Source organism: Benincasa hispida, chromosome 11, assembly GCF_027475165.1.
Source record: "Benincasa hispida cultivar pf3 chromosome 11, pf3_genome.v1.1, whole genome shotgun sequence".
Lineage (NCBI taxonomy): Eukaryota > Viridiplantae > Streptophyta > Magnoliopsida > Cucurbitales > Cucurbitaceae > Benincasa > Benincasa hispida.
The window spans coordinates 45,255,106-45,271,208 of record NC_143488.1 but is presented as its reverse complement, the minus strand read 5'-3'; the positions used below and the strand labels follow the sequence as shown (position 1 = coordinate 45,271,208).

At 32.1% G+C, this 16,103-nt stretch overlaps 1 long non-coding RNA gene and 1 other non-coding gene across 3 annotated transcripts; one reads left to right on the top strand and one right to left on the bottom strand.

The window, feature by feature from the left end:
- Positions 1-9,148: 9,148 nt before the first annotated feature.
- Positions 9,149-9,221, bottom strand: TRNAA-UGC (transfer RNA alanine (anticodon UGC)). Its single transcript has one exon. It is a non-coding gene; the product is annotated as a tRNA-Ala (tRNA).
- A 2,557-nt stretch (positions 9,222-11,778) lies between these two features.
- LOC120070153 (uncharacterized) lies at positions 11,779-14,083 on the top strand. Of its 2 annotated transcripts, XR_016524680.1 has the most exons (4): positions 11,815-12,301; positions 12,414-12,636; positions 13,184-13,230; positions 13,871-14,083. It is a non-coding gene; the product is annotated as an uncharacterized LOC120070153 (long non-coding RNA). The 2 variants fall into 2 exon arrangements; XR_016524681.1 differs by lacking the exon at positions 13,184-13,230 and having other exon boundaries at positions 11,779-12,301.
- The last annotated feature ends 2,020 nt before the right edge of the window (positions 14,084-16,103 follow it).

The window sequence follows — 16,103 nt, the reverse complement described above, 5'->3', positions numbered from 1 at the left end:
TGGGACAGAACCAGAATTCGAAGCTGACCCAAAGATCGAGTGTACATTTCGGGCACACCAAAACCAAGCTAGGAAGGCTAACATGGCAGATAAAAACAATGATAATGTGGCTTCCGCAAGAAATCAAGGGGTAGGACAGCCAGTGCAAGATCCGGTTTTCCTTGCTGCTGACCACAACATTCCCATGAGGAACTACGCGGCACCTAATCTGTATGATTTTTCGCCTGAAATTTCAAGGCCGATGGTTGAGGAGAACGCAAGATTCAAGATCAAACCGGTCATGCAAATGATCCAGAATGCGGGGCAATTCGATAGTCTACAAAGTGAAAACCCACATGCCCACCTGACCAGTTTCGTCAAGATGTGCGAAAAATTCTCTATACCTGGCGTTACCCCTGAATGTATTAGATTATTTCTCTTCCCTTACACCTTGAGGGATGAGGCCAAGAGGTGGGCTCACTCACTGGAGCCAAATGAGATTACTTCATGGGATCAGCTGGTTGAGCGATTTATGAAGTTCTTCCCTTCGGCTGTCAACGCAAGGCGATGGAAGGACATGTTGAACTTTAAACAGATGGATAATGAGACCCTTAGCACCGCCTGGGTGCGATTCCGAAGATTGGTGAAAAATTGTCCGCATATCGAGATACCTGATTGTGTCCTGATGGAAACTTTCTATAATGGCCTGAACAGATCAACGCAGGCTGTTGCTGACGCCTCCACGGCAGGAGGTTTTATGGATAAGACATACACCGAGGCCAAGGTCATCCTTGACCGCATCTCGCAGAATATGGATGACTGGGTTGATGATGGTTATGGAGGAAAAGGCTCTAAAAAAAAAAATGAAATTGCCATTGTCCCTGTAGAGACAATGACAACCTTGGCCGCTCAGATGGCCGCAGTGACCTCTATCCTCTAGTCGATGGAAATCAATCAAGATGCCCTCTCACAAACATCAGTGCAACCCACTGCGCCAGCTCAAGTGGCCGCAATCAATTACGTCAATTATAGAGGGGCCCATGCGACAGAAATATGCCCATCGAACCTACAACAAGTATGCACTATCCAGAATAACCCCTACAGTAAGACGTACAATCTTGGTTGGAGAAACCATCCTAACTTTGGTTGGGAAGGGAATCAAAACCAAGGTGAGCCAAGCAACCATCAGAGTGGCAATTCAGGGAATCAAGGAAACCCCCCACCCTTTCACCACAATACAAACCAGAGTCAACAAGTTTATAGCAACATGAGCTTGTATGATCCATCATTCATCACCATCCATATGCTTATTTAGAGAACCCATCAATTTACGAGTTTACAATGTATACTCATGCATACCTACGTATGCTGATGTCGTCGGCATCGGAAGGTAATTCTAGAAACTGGGACGCCAACCAAGGAATACTCAATCTTGATCCTTTCAGATCATCTGGTAGAACGTAAGCTCTTCACAAACGTTCTTCCAGTCATATTATAGTGAACCTGTCAATGGTTGCCCGTCTACTCGTAACCCAAACTGTATGGCAACATCCTGCAGCGTGATTGTACATTCCCTACAAGGCAGGTGAAATGTGTGGGTTTCTGGTCTCCAACGCTCAACTAGAGCAGTAATGAAGGTGCCAATCAAGCTGGATAAAAACCGATTTGTGCAACCCCAAGAAACCTGTCTATTCAATGTAGGAAATAAAGTAGTGATCAAACGGGATAGTATGTTGTGCAGACGTCTCCCTTCTCCGACTACTCAAAACTACTGTGGAAGAACTATCCCATACCGATTGTGAACGATGCGTATTTTATTGATATAATTGTACAGGATTAGAAGAACCAGGCTCCATTACCTAAGAAGTTCAAATTACATTACATAATAAAATCCATCACATAAAAGATACATAAAAAGATACAATTACATGAAAAATAAATTCATTACATAAAAAGTACAATTACATAAAGTGAAACAATTACATAAAAAAATATAAGTACATAAAGGATACAATTACATAAAAAATATAAGTACATAAAATATACAATTACATAAAAAATACAAGTAAAAAAAGATACACCTAATGACCCGAAGAAAAAGCACCTAATGTACGTTGTGGACAAGTACGTCTATTATGTCATTCTCTCTTGCAAATTGTATATCGAAATTTTTGGCTTGCATCTCTCCAATCCATTTCATTATGAATGCGCGTACTTTTTGGCCGACTCTGTCCTTTTAGTAAGTCCGCATTTGGACGAACTTCTGTAAATGATAATTCTGTCCAATAATCTGAGTGTTCTATTGGATGGAAGCGACTTTCATAACATCGCTTGAAATTGGACAATTTGTAGCATTCATCAATAAGTGGTATGTATGTCATACACATGTAATTATAAACTGCAATTACATGAGAGCATGAAATCTTGAATGATTGCCATTTATTACAAGAACATGTTCATTCTTTCAAGCTCAAAACTTGGGTGTGTTGTCCTTTATAGGGAGAAATCATACTTATGCTAGTTTTTACTTCAAAAGTTTGACTTTACCTGTTAATAGATGTCACCATATGAAGATGCTCGTTTTTCCTACCTCTTAGGTTTTCTTAGGGCATATTTTGTATACATATCCCCACGATCGAGTGCTTCACTGATTTCTTGTCTTCGACGTTTAAAATACAGTATTGTGCGATAAAATGTTAGCCTAACCAAAGAAGTAATTGGTAACATTCTAGCACCTTTGAAAACATCATTCATGCATTCAACTGCATTGCTTGTCATCCACCCATAGTAGTACCCACCGTCATATGAATGGGTCCATTTTTTCAAGTCAATATTTGAAAAATATTCAAGGCATTCAAAGTGCAATTGTTTCAATTCTTTCATGCACCAAATGAACTTGCGCCTTTGGTGTTGATTTCCTGCCTTAAACACCAAATCTTTTAGTTGCTTTCATTTATATTTCGTATTGAAATTACTGGCAATATGGTAAAGACAATATCGATGGTATGCTCTAGGTTCACTCTAACCAATTTCCTCATTATTAATTGCAGCAAGAATGCACTTATGTCTATTAGAAATCAAGCAAATACCATCTCTTTAGGTAACATATTCACGCAATGCCCACAAAAATCATGACCAATTGGACGAATTTTTACCTTCAACAATAGCAAAAGCAAGGGAAAATATATGCCCATTTGCATCAATAGATAAGGTGGTCAATAATTTTCCCTTACACTTTCCGTAAAGATGAGTTCCATCAATCTGGATTAATGGCCTACAATGTTTGAACCCTTCTCTTGCAGGACCAAAGGACCAAAAAACTCGACAAAAAATAGTCGTATCTGGCACATCAGAGGGAAGGAAAAAACCAATATGTTCGTGTTCCTGGATTGTAATGAACAAGAGCATTCAACCAATACGAAAACTCTGAATATGATTTCTCCTAATCACCAAACACAGCAATCAACGCTTTTCTCTTGGCTTGTCACTCGTCTATAATTGACATTATATCCATTTTTTTAATTGCTTCTTGGAGTAGGGCCACAGGTATCCCAGGATCAGCTCTAACCAAATTTTGGATTTCGATACTCATAAAATTTGAATCAAGCTGTGAATGACCTGTGTCAATTCTGAAAACAAACATGAATGTTTCTCTTGAAGTTTGGTGATTTTGAACATCTCATGAGTTTTACGCCGACATGCCCGTAACCTTCAAACAGAACCATCGCTCCATGATTTACATCTGATATACCAAAGATCTTGATTTGATTCCACTACAATAATTTTGTAGTGTTCTATCACACAATATTTTTTTACAGCAATATTTTTTTTAGTGCAAGTTATAAATCTTCTTTAGTATCAAACACCATTTCTTTCTATATTAAACTACAATTATCTACACCTATATTCCTTTCCTCCAAAGTAACCCTAGTTCACAGGTTGAGTTTGTAATTTCCCAATGTATTTGAGTGAACATATGCAACGGTACCAACTCAAGATCATGTTCCCCACTACTATCGTTTCCAAATAATTCATCAACTTCAACATCAATATCATTGTCTCATCATTTCCAGGTTCAAGAATAATTAAATCTTCACAATCAATATCACTATCTCATCATTTTCAGTTCAAGAATAACTAAATCTTCAGGACACATCGACATATTTATTATAATTTTTTTAACAGTTATAGTTGACAAAAAAAATATGTTAATATGTCAACCCAACAAAATCCAATTTATAGGTTAACATATAAGATTAAATATTATACATTTAAATCAGCCCAAATCTAAGATTCATAAACTACACATTTAAATCAACCCAAATCTAAGATCCATAAATATACATTTAAATCAGCCTAAATATAACATTCATAAACTATACATTTAAATCAGCCCCAAATCTAAGATTCATAAATATACATCATCCAACAAATTAATCATTAAAAAAAAAGTAACCAAACAAAATCAGCCCAACAAAATCTAATTTATAAGTTCATAAAGTACATTGGACAAAATCAACCCACTAAATAAATCATTGATGCATAAACTACACATTAAGTTTAGCCCAAATGCAAACAAAATGATATATATATATATATATATATATGAAGATTATATATTGGAAAACAATATAGGGAAAAATTTTACCACAGTCAAAGAGAGGCAGAAGCTTTCAGACGATTTTGGACGGATGGTTAAATGGAGGCAAAATGATACGTTTGGACGCACAAGACGGAAGCAAATGGAGGAGGTTTTCGGACGATTTTGAATGGAGAAGATGGAAGCAAAGAGTGAAAGAGAAGACGGAAGCAAAAAGGCAGAAGCTTTCAAATGAGGAAGAAGAAGGGCCACACGGCGGTTTAATGGAGAAGGAAGTCGTGTACCCAGTACACGACTAAAGGTAATCGTGTACCGGGGTACACGATTACCTTAGTCAACGTTGCATGACTGCTACATTGGCAGTCTACCATGTCCGATCAACAGACACTCGTGTACCAAGTACACGATTTAGGGCTAATCGTGTACCGGTTACACGATTAAGGCGTATTCGTGTATCGGGTACACGATTTAAAAATCTATTTTCGTCAATACTTTCAATCCTATCCTATTTTTGTGAATATATATTACAATAACATTATTTTAAAAAAATTCCAAAAAATGAGAATGAAAATCGTGGAGGAAGTTAATGTGGGTCCCACTACTTTTTACTCTTTTTTTTCCTTTTTAATTGATGATTTTGTCATTTATGCATTAGATTCCATAAGGTTTTAATTAAATTTTGCAAATAAATCCCAATTTGATTTCTTGTTTATAATCTTCAAATAAAATCTAATATAGCTTTAATTTCTTAGTTTTAATTTAGTTTAATTTAGAAATTTCTAAATTAAATTTTAATTATGGTTGATTTGAAGTTGGAAAATGATTTTTAGTTTTGAATTTGGAAAAGGATTTTAATTTTAACTTTAATTCAATTCCAAATCAACTTTCTAGTTTGATTTAAAGTTAATTTTTTTTTTAATGATTCCAATTGGTTTTCAACTTTGATGGAAGATTATAATTTGTTTAGTTTTATTTGAAATTTTCAAAATGGTTTCAAATTAGTCTTAATTGAAATTTTCAATTTAATTCAAATAAAGTTTTCTTATTAAGATTTCAAGCTGCTAATTTGAATTTCATATTATTCTAAACTGATGCCTAAATTTGATTTGAGTTTAAAAAAGATAACAAGCATATTGAGTCTTTTTGTCCCAATTTTTTGGGCATGCATTGTATTTTAAGTAAATTTGGTATGGTTTGGAGTAAATTCTGAAAAGAGAAATCCTATACTCTTCTTTTTTTATACAGAAAATAATTAAATAATTTTTTTAAAAAAATAATTGCCACATGACAATTTTTCTAGGTGCAGCTGATCCATTTGGAAATAACCTCAAGTCCATTCTTTTCCCTAGAAAAAATCGTCGATTTCAATGGTAGATATTGGAAATCATCATCGAAATGAAACTGTTCACAAGCCCAATCTATTAATGGTTTAATACGAAATTGCTGACTTGGTAACTTCCTATGCTACTTGACACTTTTTTTTTTATTTTTTGCCAACTCAGGTAGTTTCTAACTCTAATTTAATGATAGGGACTGTTTTTAAATTTTTTGAAAAGTAGATATACTAAGATTGGACATTTGAAAATAGATAGACCGAAATGATTCAATCATTAAAGTATTAGAACTAAAATGATATTTTAGCTTAATTTTTATTTTTTCAAATATTTTACACTCACAACCAACACAATTTTCAAAATTTGAATTCAAATTTAAAGTTAATAGATGGGCATCAAGTTCGCTTTCATTCTTTTTATTGGATATCAAAAACAAATAAAGGGTAAGTATAATTGATGCTTTTTATAAACTTGGGCTTTCTTTTAATAAACAATAATAATGTAACTAACAAACTTATTAGGGAAAGTATAATTGCTTTCAACAAATGCGGGGATAGCTCAATAGAGAGCGTCCGATTGAAGATTTGAAGGTCGCGTGTTCTTCGATCCATGCTCATTGCATTCTTTTTATTTCCCCTTAATTTTATTTCTATTTTGTTTGGACTGGTCGTGGGCTGATTTTGGAAGTTCCTTTCTGGGTTGTAGTAAAGTGAAAACAGCCCACTTCATACCTTTTTTTTTTTTCTTCCTTTCCCTTTATTGTTGTTTTTTTCTTCTTCTTTTAAATATCAAATTTTTGGGTATCACATGTACAAAAGAGAAAATTACCTTTTAAGTCTTCGAGTTTTGAAGAATATGTATTTATATGGTCATTGAATTTTTAAAATGTATGTTTTTAGTCATCTAGATTTTAAGGATATGTGCATTTGGTTTTTAAGTTTTCAAAAGTTAATTTTTTAGTCTTTGAGATTTTAAAAATAAGTTTAAAAGATCTATGCAATTTTGTTTTTATTATTTTAAATTAGAAAAATATTTCTACGAATAAAAAATCACTTTAGGTATCTTTTGAACCTATTTTTAAAAAGAGCACCTAAGTCTCAACTCCCCTTCTTTTAACCACCAATATATATGTTTAAATTATATTTCAAAAAAATAAAAGTTGACATGTGTCAATTTTTCATTTGGTGTATCTGGGCTACACAAAGAGATAGGTGCAATCTGACTAGACCTAAGTTTTTCCTTTTTAAAAGTTTGAGAATTAACAAAGTATATTTTCAAAGTCCATAGACCAAACGCACCCAAAATTTAAAATTCGGAGACTAAAAAAGTAATTTTATCTAAATAAAATTTTTTGAAGTATCGCTAATTCTTTGTAAATAAGTAAATAAAAACAGAGGAAAACAAACAAATGAAAAATACTTAAATTGGAATATATAATAATATCAATTTGTAAATTGCCAAAACGAGTATAATTGACATATGGATGTGTTAGCGACCAAAAGGCAATAGTGTCCTTTTACCCATGATAAACAAAAATTATCCGTTACTTTAAATTTTGATCTAATCAACAGTCTTTTTTATTGAATAGTTATGAATTTAAAAAGGTATATATGTGATACACAATCTACTAATTAATTTCATTCAAATACTATAACTATCTCACGGTCTCATCTTATAATACTTCAAGTGCTAATGAAATTATTTTACTGAAATTTAATTGTCTCAATTCTTAGGCAATCGCACAAAAAATTCGAGTTCCTTTTGTATTTCCTTCTTGATCAATAACAACCGTAGCATTGTCATCATATCGTATTATCATACCGTTTTCTCGTTTGAATTCTTTACAAGTACATGTAATTACAGCTCTGATCACTTCTGATCTTTCTAGAGATGTATTTGGGATGGCTTTCTTGATTACAGCAACAATAACGTCACCAATATGAGAATATCGTTGATTACTAGCCCCTATGATATGAATACACATCAATTCTCAGGCTCCATTGTTATTTGCTACCTTCAAAAGAGTTTAAGGTTGAATCATATTATTTTGATTCATATATTTCTTTCTACCATACTATTGGAACTCATAGAATACTGATAATTTTAGTCTGCCAATTTCATCTAAGACACAAAATTTTAATGCTTTTTATTTTTCTTATCTTCAATTATTGATAAGAACTAAAACAAGGTTAATTCAAATTAATCACATTGATTGATTGTTTTTACGTATATTATAAGTAAAAAGATGGTAGGAACTAGAATGAACGGTGCAGTAGTAATAAATGCGAGAATATTTACTTCCATAATCTCATTGCGGTTCAAAATTCCCTACTCTTATTATACTTTTTCTTTTAAAAAAAAGTCATTCAAATTAAAAGTTAAAAATACTGTAATAACTCATTGGTTGTGTTGTTACCTTTTTTTCCTTTTATTTTTTTATTTTTATATTTTTTTATGATATAAACGAATGTACTAAAATTGAAAATCCCTTTCACATGGATCATGAAGTTTTTCAAGTTTTTCGATTAAAAAAATCTTTTTTTTTAAAGCAAATGTAAAAGTAGATGATAAGTATTTTGGTCTCTCAAGGACCATGTGTAGAAGGTTCTCTAAGGATGGAAAGAAAAATTCTTCTCTCTTGGTGGCAAAGAAGTCTTGATCAAGGCTCTAGCACAAGCCATCTCCACCTACACTATGAATTGTCTCCAACTACGTAAAGGCATTTTGTTAGCATAATTACTAGAAATTTATATGGAATAGATTAACCCTAGGAGCATTAATGTCAAATTGCCAAGACTAGTTAATGTATAAAATTTCATTTAGAGATTGATGATAGTTTTAAGATGATGAGAACTTTAAGATGATTATTGTCAAGAATAAATTTTAATGTTCATTTCAAATATACTCATTGTCTTGATCATTAAACAATAAAACTTGAAATTTAAATATAATATTTATATTATAATAATAATAATAATAATAATAATAATCTAACACTAAATTATTATAATAAATTAAAAAAGAAGTTAATAGGATGGGAATGAGGATGAGTATGTTAGAATTGGAAGAAAAGAAAGAGAGAGAAAAAAAGGACTAAACACATAAATGGAAATTTACATAGGGGTGTGGAGCTATTTGGGCCAGAACTTGAAGAACATTAAAAGGCCCAATAGAAAAAAGAAATAAAACATCAAAAATTTAGAAGACCCAACGAAAAACATATATACAAAAGTTTTGGAGATGCGGGGTATCGAACCCCGTACCTCTCGCATGCAAAGCGAGCGCTCTACCATGTGAGCTACATCCCCATTTGAAGACCTAGGTAGATATTTATTTTATATATTCAATTATTAAACAATATTTTTCTATAAGTACATCTATATTTAAAAAACCATAATCCTTCTAATTCATCCAATTCAGGAAAAATCTTAAGCATATAGTACACATATTTTAAAAAAATTATAAAAGAAAAGAGTCGCCCAAGAAAGTTTTGAGTGCAAATGGGATGAAAAGAAGTAAAAAGAAAATGATAATTGGAAGAAGATGATTACGACTATTAGAAAGAAAAAAAAAAAAAAAAAAAGCAAGAAAGAAAGAAAACTTGTATTGTTGTTGATGCAAAGAAAATTACACTTTGATGTTTTGTTTAAATTTCGTTCTAATTAAGTGATATTGTAATTTTGTAGTTCTACAAAAGTTGCATGACAGACAAAAGAATTTTTTTTTTTAAAAAAAGCACATCGTTAAAAATAGAGAAAAAAATCATTTAAAAAGATGTTTGATTATTTGAGAAGTTATTTAATTATGAGATTTTGAAAATCAAAAGATTTAAAAAGTGATTTTGTATAACTTTTTAAAGGAAAATCTAATTACTAAAGGATCGTAAATGCAACCTAGCTAAGTAGGTTTTATGAAACAAATGAAAACTCACAATAGATAATAATGAGTATTATTGCGTTCTCTTACTTTGAAGGTTAAAAAGTATAATTCTTACAAATTGCTCATAGATTAATACTCTCGACTCTATGTTGCCTTTATTACTTGTTAGATAATACTAATATGGAAGTAGCACAAAAGAAAAAATTACATCTAACGTTCATGAATTTTCAAATTTGCATATTCATGCCTCAAGCTCATTTGTACATGCATCAAGACTTATTTTTCCTTTCCCATGAGGAGAAAAAGATTGCCTTGTTTAGCAATGATTTACTTCAGCATATGGGAATTGATATTACTTGGAATGCATTTCCAATTTATTTTGTGATTTTTAAGCTTTACAACACATTACTCATCCTTAATGTTGATCCTTGAACTATTAAAAATGATTCTTTTAATCTCTTAAAATAAAATAAGAATGAAAATGGAGAGAAAAAAATGGTCACTTTTTAAAAATACAGAGATCCAAAATAATATTTTCAAAGTATAGAGACCAAAATACAAGTTTTAAAATTATAGATACCAATATCAGTATAACTTAACTGGAATGAACTTATATTTGTTTTCAGATTCAATATTCTACCCAACATACTGTTTAAAAAACATTTATTCATCAAGATTATTAATTAAAAAAAAAAATAGTTGTACCTATATTAAAATTTTCCTAAAGTTATGAATTTTACCAAGAACATAATATTTTTTAGGTTAAAATATCAAATTTGGTTCTTATATTTTAATAGTTATTCTACTTTGGCCCCTATACTTTCAAATGACTAATGGTGTTCCTGCCATGAATTAAGGTTAGAAACTATTTCAGTTGGCAAATAAAAATAATAGAGAAGTTCCAAAATAAGATAGAAAATTTCCAAAGCAAAATTGGGTTAAAAAAACCAATGGGTCAAGTTATTGGGTTGTAAACTCTAGATTTTGAATTCCTTTATGTCTATGCTTGACAATTTACAATGTTACTTATTGTTTTAAAAGCATGTTGAGTAAGGTATATTTATTTGTTAAGGTGTTTCAATAAAAAGGAATATGTGAATGTGCAATTAAAAGGAAATTTTCTAGCTGATAAAGGAAAAGAGATGAAACTTGGTTAAGTAATTGGAAGAGTGGAGTGATTTAGGGGTGGAATCGGTTCGATTCGGTTCGGTTTGATGGCCAAACCGAACCGCTTTTGTTTATATATTGGTGCGGTTCGAACCGAACCGAACCAAACCGGTTCAATTTGGTTCGGTTTTTCAAGAATCAATTTGAGATTTTTTCGACGAAGAAGAACAAAGAAGAAGAAGAATCAACTGAAGAAGAAGAAGAATCAGACGAAGAAGAAGAAGAATCGGCCTAGTCGACGAAGAAGAACCAGACGGTCTAGTCGAGTCGTCGACGAAGAAGAACCAGACGAAAGAAGAACTCTGGTATAGATCTGATTTCGTAAGGCGGTCTGGTAACGAAGACGAACGGTGGTGGTCGATGAAGAAGAACGGTGGCGGTAGTTGGTACAGATCTGATTGGCGAAGGGGAAGACGATTGCGAAATGGAAATGAAAAATCAATAGCGTGAGCCGTGAGGAGGGTAGAGGGTGGCGCTCGAGTGCTGAAGGTGAAGTGAGTTTAAATTAGGTTATTTATTTATTATTAAATAAATATTAATATTATATATATATTTATATATAAATGGTTCGGTTCGGTTTAGAAATCGGTTTTCAAGCTTTGAATCGAACCGAACCATTTAAATTCAGTTTCAACAGCCCAATGAACCGCATCGAACCGAAAAATTCGATTTTGCTTATAAATCGGTTCGGTTCGATTTGAGCAGTTTTTTTGTCCACCCCTAGAGTGATTAAGTAAAAATTAAATGTAGAAGGGGGAGAAAAGTATTTAATATTTGTTTATATATAAATTAAAAGGGATTAATTGTTTAAGTATTAATAGAAGGGGAGTAATTTAGCCTAAATGAGTGGGGTAACCAATTTAAAGTAGTCGCTGGTAAAATTTTTAAGGAGAAGAAAAAGGTGTTGGCGGTGCATATAAAGTAGCAGATTGTGAAGGTCGGTGTTCAGAAATTCATCGTGCAATTTTTTAATTTCCTTTATAACCCCATAGGAAATTTAGTGGAGAAGACGATCCAGGGCTGCCGGAGTGAATCTCCCGACAAGATGGTGAAAAGTGGAAAAGACTTGAGGTTGGTCTAAATTCGGGCAGTTTCGAGCAAGTTGTGGTGTTTTAACGACTTCAAGCTGTAGAAAAGGAATTAGAAGCTGAAATTTTGGGGTTCGCGTGAAAAGAGGTTTATTAACAGTTTTTATGAAGGATGTTCGTGCAAATTATGGATGGAAATTGACGAATTTGTTGGTAAACCGAGGCTAAACGGGAGTTTAGTTGAAGCAGAGTAGGGGTAGTTTTGAGAGCTGATTTTGAAGTATTCAAGGAACTTTAAAGCTGAAAATCCTCAGGTTAGTAAATTAAGAGGTTGTTTATGAATTTAATACAAGAAATTTGAGGGAATTTGGTTTAGAAATTGATGAATTAAGAACTGAAAGCTGTAAATGTTGCTGTCACGTATAGTTGTATACTCGTGGAGAATTTGAAGAATTTCTCTCAAACCAGTTAATCAATCGGAATATTTGCTTCATGAATTTTGAAGAGAATCAAGTAAGAAAGAAATTTGAGGGCTTATTAAGGAGAAAAAATTTGGAAAGGCCATCAATTTTGAGGAAAACAGTGGGTTGCACAAAATTTCGCAGAAACAGGTTAGTCGGGATTCAATCAAAATTTCGAGCTATCCAAGGTAATTCGTGAACTCTAACTTATTGGGTAATTTAATTTAGAAGTAGTTAATGAGTTTTGTAGAAGAAATTAGTGGTTTTGGGGCTGGATTGGGTGAAATTGAAGCTTAAAAGCTTGAAAGTAGTTGTCGAAAAACAGAGCAACTTGCAGAAAATTGGTGGTCTGAAGGAAGAAGATGATGTCTATCATCTTTTGCCCGCAGAAAATTGGTGGTCTGAAGGAAGAAGATGATGTCTATCATCTTTTGCCCGTCATCAAAATCCTATTTTTGAGATTTAAGATTGTTTAATTAATTTTGAGCTATTTGTTTAAGACTATCTTTGAATTGAATGACGCTTTAACTCAAGGGGATTTTATGATAAATTCGGAAGATTTAAGGTTTTTTTTTAATTTGTTTGAATAATTTAAAGGCTAGGGATGTTTAAATTCTAAAATTTGACCATTTTGAGGATTATTTAGGGGTTAAGGGAATTATGGTAAAATGATGAGTTGTTTATTTAGTGTTTGGATTGGATAACCATAAGTTAATAATGTGATTTTCAAGCCAGGTTCAATTAGGAGAAGTTTATAAATTCGAAGGATCGAGCCGGAAATTGTGAGTGACAAAACTAAGTGTTTTTTTAGATGTTTTAGCAAGTACATGTCTACTTAAAAGATTAGAATCATGTTTGCCTCATTTTTATATGCTTAAGTAGTTTCCAAGCAAACTAGTTTTTCAAAGAGCTTATTAGTGCATACACAGTTTAAAGAAGTTTATGAAACCATGATTCTCAATATCTACACATTTTATGTTTTAAAAGCATGTGTTACAAATTCATGATCACATGATAGAAAAGTTAAACATATGTTTTATGCTATTCATGCTTTCAAGAATACATGTTTTACTGTATGAGTATTTATGATGAATATGTTAAACTACTGAAGGACTTGAGAATGTATCTGGGTAGTACTACCTAAGGTATGATGGTATTTAGTTATTACCACATGCACGTAGGTAGATTTGACGTTGGTAGTGTTAAGATTACTCTACACCCACTAAGGATTGACGTTGAGGGATTGAGCAAAAGGATTCTCTCTCGACTAAAGATTATGTTAGTTATGTTTTCAGAGATACTATGTTTTAAAATGTTTCAAGTATGAGTTTTCTTGGCAATTTTCAGTTTCAAGCATGATGAATATGTTTTATTAGTCACTAAGTGAGTAGCTCATTCTTTTAAATATTTTCCTTTTCTCAGGTAGTGATCATCTCCCCAGAGGTTAGCTGCCCTACTGCTCTGCCACTCAAGGACTTTAATTAAAAGTTCAAAGTCTAAAGAGAAGTTTTAGGTATTTATTCTATAAATGTTTGTACATATGTGTTGCTCATATTAGGGGTAGTGAAGTATGTTGGGACCCACTGAACTTTGTACCTGTTAATATGATGTAGTTATGTGGTTGTTGATCCCTAATGTTTTGAGGTTGTTTTTAAAGTTTTATTAGTTTGGTGAATATTATATATGTATTATAGGGATTTCTAAAAGGTTAAGGATATAAGTTAGATAGTAAGTGCCACAAAAGGGTTGACTACTATCGTCACATTCTCTTCTGGATTAAGAAGGTAATCTGGGAAGGAGTGTAACAACTAGGTAGTCCCACGATGATTTCTCTTTCTTCACTATTGAAATCGACTGTAATCCAAGGAGGAGCCAATAGATCAGAGAGCTTATTTCTAAATTTTTCTATAACTACGTCTAAATCGACTAAGAAATATGAATAATAGACCCAACTTGTCAATCATGGGAGATATGGTGATAGATATTTTTCCCGTCGATCAGGCTCTCGTATCCATTTCTTGCTCGAAAACCACAAGACTACAACATTCAACTTTTTTTTACCCAACTTCCAACCTCACTTTCAACTTTTACAACTCTGCACCATTCAATTTTTCCATGATCCAACAATTTCCCATCGTCAATTTGAGCTTCAAAATTCTACATAAAAATGCTAAATGAAATTTTAATAGAACACTAAGGAATTACAAAGGTTTATTGTAGAGTTAAATCTTTTTCATTTTAGAAAAGACAACAAGCACATCAAGTCTTTTTGTCCCAAATTCTAGCATCCATTGTATTTTCAGTCAATTTGGGCATGGTTGGAGTAAAATCGAGAAATAATCTCAAGTCCATTCATTCCTCTAGAAGAAAAAAAAAATCATCGATTTCAATGATAGAATTGGAAAAATCATCATCGAAATGGAACTATCCACTAACCTGACTCATTAAAATAACTCAAACCAGACCCATTGTTGTATATACAGAGAGAGAGGTAGTGAAAGAACGTGAAACAATTGAATATTGAAACATTTTTTAATTGTGTAGATTAAATTCATTGTTTAGAAACTTTCAAATTGGATTGAAATTTCAAATTAACATGATGTTTTATGCACAAAACATGTATGAAAGTTAAATTTGTAGTTTCTTCAATTTGAATGAGCTATATTTGATTTTTATCAAGTAAACAACTCATAAGGGTGGTCATTCAAACCGCAAAAACCGAATTGTTTCTCAAAACCGAATTAAAAACTCGGTGAAACCGGAAAATGCAGTTTGGTCCGATTAAAGAAATTTTGAAACCAAATTAATTCGGTTTAGTTTGGTTTCAATTTCAAAAATTGAATTTGAAACATAACTGAACCATTTTTAATTAATATAAATATATTAAGAAGAGTAAAATCGAATTTAAAATCGAACCATTTTTAATTTAAAGAACAAAACCGAATTTAAAATGAATCTAATCGAACTGCTTTTTATTTTTAAAAAATATATACATATTTTTTAAAAAAATACCAAAACTGAATTTACGTGTTTCGGTTTCACATATAGAAATTTTAAAATTTTCGATTTGGTTCCCCAAACCGAACCAAGCTAAACTGTTTTCACCCCTAAATTGAGTTAAATTTGACAAATGTTTCAATTTTTGTATTTATTTGATTTTATTTTGTAATTTGGACCATTACTAAGTTGTTAGCCTATAAATAATAGCTTGGTTCTTCATTTGTAGCATTCCATTCTAAAGTGGAGAGTTTTCTCCTTTCTTTCTTTCTTTCTTTCTTTTTTTCTTTCTTTCTTTTATTCTTGAGTTGAGTTGAGAGTAAGTATCTAAGCTGTTGGGTTTTATGTCCTAAAAACTCGCAGTTTGTAAAATAATAAACATCTTCTATAATCAATATACTTGTTATTGATTTCATAAATTGTACGAAAGTCTAAATCCAATAAACTAAGACTCATGACTATTGTATGAGTACTTGAACTTTATGTGGAGACAAAAGAGTGGATCAAGTTCGAGTAAATAGTCAAAATGATCTATGGTACATGAATAAGGTTTGGTACCTTATTCTGGTAACACCATTGGATGTGGCCTACTCTGTAGTTGTTACAAAAAATTGTAAAGTGCTACATACGATGTGATCCTAATTCTTACATATTATGA